Here is a 5,166-nt window from a genome sequence, read left to right on the forward strand (position 1 = left end):
GATTCTGCGCACTCCGCTCCTCAAAATGCAGAGTCTTTGACCAAAATTGGACAAAGTTGGGTCACGCCCAATAGGCCCCTAACACTCACATGTGATTCATCTCGAGTCACTTAGCTGTGGTGCCATTTATCTTTGCTACAATGCCATTTTAGATGACATTGCATTGTTGGACTATTTCTGCTACCTATTTTTCCTCTCGACGCACTTCTTCCAGCAATGCCTCTATGGTTGGTCCGATAGTATTCTGTAGCATTTATTTCTCCATATGTTGTAGCTCACTAAGCCTTCCATGTACTACTTTCGAAATATGGAGGGCCTCATCCTACCATGGATGAGTCCTCTCTGTCAAAATCTATGCTTTCCTCCGAAGATCTTCAATTTGTTTATGGAGAATCTTCCCTTTAGTGATACTGGCGAGCCTTTATGAGACTGGTAGAGTTTTCACAATTGCTAGGATCTCTTCCTGCTGCTTCTGCTTTACTTGCAACTCCTCTTCAATCCTTTAAATCTTTGGATCCTCCTGTAGTGCAGTCCAAATCTGCATGGTTTCATCTAGTAGTCTGGCACAGTCTGCTATTGTGTCGCCGATGCCTTTCAATGCAGATTTCAAATACTTCTCCCTATGATCCCATCCTTCTAGTGGCATGACTGGATACAACCTCATTTGCATCTCAGTAATATTGACTTCATGCTAAAAATTCATCTCCGCGAGCTTATTCTTTGAGTCTCTTATCATGAGGGAAAGCTTCGCGACCTTCACTGCTGGTGACTCCTCTACTCAAAACTTCACATCTGGAACTGTGCTACAATATCTACAATGCATTTTTCCAGCTACTGTTGTTGTTGGCATGCTCCATACATTTCCTTTATCAATTTATCGAGATCATTATTTAGCGAAGCTCTATCCTTCTCCACCTGAATGCTTAAGAATGAAGTGCGCTGTTCTCACTCCTTTAGTTCATCTGTAGTATTTTGAAGGAGTTCATGTAATACTTGATTCAGCAGCGCATAAATGTTCATGATGATGCTATCCCAATATTTTGCTCATTCTCCAGCTGGTACGTGCAAAATCCTTACTTTGAATGTTGTTTCTATTCGTCGCTCTGGCTGCGGTAGCTGACCTATCTGTGCTAGTTGTCTAGCTATCTGTACTAGCACCTTTAACTCTGTGATGCCTTGCTACAACTTTATCAAAATCATTTTGTAACAATCATTGAACTTGGCCTAGGGCTCAGTCGTTACTTCTTGGACCTTCTCCCCAATCTCATCGATGTCCCCATCAATGAGGAAAAGCGATATCGTGCCCTTAGATTTGCTCACCTTATGTTTCTTCCTTTGGCCCGATGTAGTTACTGTAGGTACCCTCTTTTTTATGATGAATGGTGATTCCTATGTTGGATCTACGTCGCTGAGAGGGTCCTGAATATCTTGTTATGTCTCTGGTTTTGGTTCCTCTGCTTCTTTTCCTTTTTCTATCCCACTTGGACCCGTGTGTTGTGCAGTGCCCCATGTTGCTTCAATGTCGTCTATGGTTGGAATCATTCATGCATCTGAACATTGTTGTATTACTGCAAGTGGGTCATCTTCAGTGACCAAGTATGGCAGAGGGTGTCATGTCTTTGTTGGATCCTTCTTTGCCTTGATGTAGACTCTGTGAAAATCAACCTTGAACGCTATGATGTTGCGATAATTCACATACAAAATAGGTGATAACCTGGGATACTGGTTCACCACCATGTAAAAATCCATGCTCAATAGCACAAAAAAATTTATGTTCTCTTGCACACACAACTCCTTAGTATGCCACAGTGAGGCAAATGCACAACTTCACTTACATTTTTTTCAATAGGAGGAAACTGTGAGTCCTCTGACTCCTTCCATGTGATTAGCACAATGATCAATATCAACCACGCGTAATGAATTTTTTTTCCTTCCTCCTGCGCTTCCTGAAAATCCTCCAAAAACTCCCTGCATAAGTACCCAAATTAGTTGAACAAAACCCCATCACTGCACTGCACAACCAAAGAAACCACAACTGCTAGAACTTCATTCGCTCTGCACTTCCTCATTATTTTTCCTACTAAAATATGTGTGGTGAAGCGCACCCCTTGGTCACTGATAGAGTTGATATCATAACCGTGTGACTTCTTGATAATCCTGAACTTCTCCTTCATGGTCTATGCCATTGCCTTGTCTTGGTTTTTACCAATGAAATCTTCAACGGGGTCCTTTCCTTGGTGAGGTAGCCCAGTAATCCTTCTTATCAACATTTCATCGATTGGGATCCTCGTCCCCAGCCAGAGGCATCCATCATGCACCAATGCTAGTAACTATCACACACATGCTGTGTTGGATGTGCTTCTACCGAAGTGTGGCACATATAACATGTTTAACAAGCATGATCTTTGTAATCCTGCAGCCCACTGGTGCAGCTCCAACCTCGTAACTCCTCTCTTTGGATAATAGACCTGGTGTAGGTACTTGCTTGGTTTGAACTGTAGATATTTACTTCTGTCATTAAAGTCCCAATCCTCCATTTTCAATTGCGAGATTTTCCCCAACACTTTGCCTTCAAATGGCACTTTCTTCAGTAGAAACAATGTGAACGTACCAAACTTCACATCTTTTGGATCCTTGACCATTTTGGCGCTCAATTTTCTCAGTGGAAAATATGGTGGCAGTACAGAGGGAATTTTTGCGCCCTCTGTCTCTATCTGAGGCATCTTGGCTTCCTCCTCACTGTCATGGATTTCCTCTAGTTCTTCCTATTGTACTTTCTTCTTTGCCTTCTCCTTAGGTTTCTTATCTTGCCTGGGCTTCATCTACTACTCTTTTGCTGTGTTCTTTCTTGAGGAAGTTTTGAGATCTACTCCTTCATCTGGCCTCTTTTCAGGTTTTTTTTCTTGGGTTGTTCTCTTGGAACTACATGTTTCCACGATGACCTCACACACCTTGGGGACATGGGTACATTCACCACTCCGGTTCAACCAGCCTAGGCTTCCATGACTCCTATTAGCCCTTTCTTTGCAAATTCTCTAGCAATTTCCTCAAAGCTTCTCTCAGACATACAACAACTCACTTCTCTCACACTTAGTTGCAAATTCTCAAACTGAATTCTCCAAACAACAAAGTGTAAAATGTGGCACGGGACATGGCTTTTATAGTGAATTTGAATTTCGAACCCTATAATTAGCTTATATTTTTTTCATTTAATGAAAGTATGGCGCTATATTCGGCTAGGTATTCCTCATAAATGCATTTCTCCCTCGCCTTTTGATGACAACTTTCTTTTAACGGTATCTTTTTCCTTGCAACAGTCATATTTTTCTGGTTATCTTCAAAAATCACACAGTAATCTACCCTTCATCATAGTTCTACTGAACTTCTACATAATTATGAATATTGCGAAGTAATCCTCCTTTGGCATGGTTCTTTTGGACTTTACCATACCCCTGAATATTACACCGTAGCCTTCTTCGGCTAAGTCCCCTTCTTCAGAGTAGTTTATAGTCTAGTTCCCACTTTCAACTGTAGGTGGCACAAAGAATATTCTCCTTTCGTCTTTCAACATGAAGCTTTACGGACAAATTCATCCCTGTATATCTTCAATCTGCTACCATTCACTTGTCATGGAATCATTTGGCTATTTAACTTCGCGATTTGAATTGCACCACCATTAGAGACATGTTTGATGATATATAGTCTTAGCCAATGTGTCTTAAATTTTCTTGGGAACTTCACAAATTTTTTATCATATAAGAGTACAAGATTTCCTTCCCGAAATGTCTTTTTCTTGATGTTTCTATCATCCCAGGCTTTCCCCCTCGATTTTTGTACTTGTTGATGAAACCCTGCTATAAACCTATCCTCTTCGAAAGAAAGCAATTGCGCCATCCTCTCCTTCGTTATATTGGAATCTATCGTGTCTGTGAAGGCTACAATTCTTAAACTAGGCACAATGTACTCCATAGGCATGATTGCTTCTTTTCCATATACCCACCTAAAATGTGTCTGACCTGTCAATTTCTTACATGTTTTCCTATATTCCCACAACACTGCTGTAATTCTCAAATCCCAGTCATTCCTGTTCACATTGCACACCTTTTTGAGTGCGTTGTCCAAAATTTTATTGAAAGCTTCGATTGTCCCATTCACTTGAGGGTGATATGGGGTACTTTTCTGATGGTTTACTTGGAATTCCTCAGATAATGCTTCAATGGTCTTATTCAAGAAATGTGACCCTTGGTCACTCATCAATATCCTTGGACACCCAAATCTCGATAGAATGTATTGAAAAATGAAGTTTGCAGTGGTATCTGCACTACAATCCTTCACTAGCTATGCCTCGGCCCATCTCGTCAAATAATTAGTTGTAGTGATTATGTATCTTGTGCTGGTCTTCTTTATTGGTGGGTTAATAGGTCCAACAAAGTCAATAGTCCACTTGTCAAATTCTTGCAACGTTACCTATAGATTTAATGGAATTTCATCTCTTCTAGATGGCCTTTTTCTCCTTTGACATATATCACATGCTCGAAAAAATTCTTTTGCATCCTTATGTATAGTGGGCCACCATAACCCAACTCTCAATATTTTCTGTGCAGTGGCCTTTCCTGCATAATGTGCACCCGCGACTCCTCCATGAGCTTATGCTAGAATAATCTGCCTTTCATGTGCTAGGATATATCTTTGCAGTATTTCATCCGGTCCCATTTTGTACAAGTGCCCTGCAATCAACATGAAATCAACTGCTTTTATCACCAACTCCTTCTTCTACTATGTAGTGTACTCCATAGGCGCCATTCATATGGCCAGAAACTAAATAATATCGTGAACTGATCATCTGCAATCCTGATTGCGAACAACTGTGTGTCAGGTAGGTTATCTTCGATACTGGTGGGTTCTTATCCTGTCTCCAATTTCGACAGATGATCAAGCTCGACATTCATTCTTCCTAGCTTGACTACAACTTCAAAATCATACTCCTGGAGAAACAACAACCATTGACAATTTTTTCCTCCTAAAACAGGCTTATTCGCCAAATATTTCAGTGCTAAGTGATTAGTGAACATCTTAAAATGTTCTCCCAACAAGTAGTGCTTGAACTTCTGTAATGCATAAACCATAGCCAACCCTTCTCTTTTTGTTGTAGTATAGTTCTTTGCT

Source organism: Pinus tabuliformis, chromosome 6 (genome assembly GCF_031772625.1).
Source record: "Pinus tabuliformis cultivar Carrire ecotype Pingquan chromosome 6, CPIR1, whole genome shotgun sequence".
Classification (NCBI taxonomy): domain Eukaryota; kingdom Viridiplantae; phylum Streptophyta; class Pinopsida; order Pinales; family Pinaceae; genus Pinus; species Pinus tabuliformis.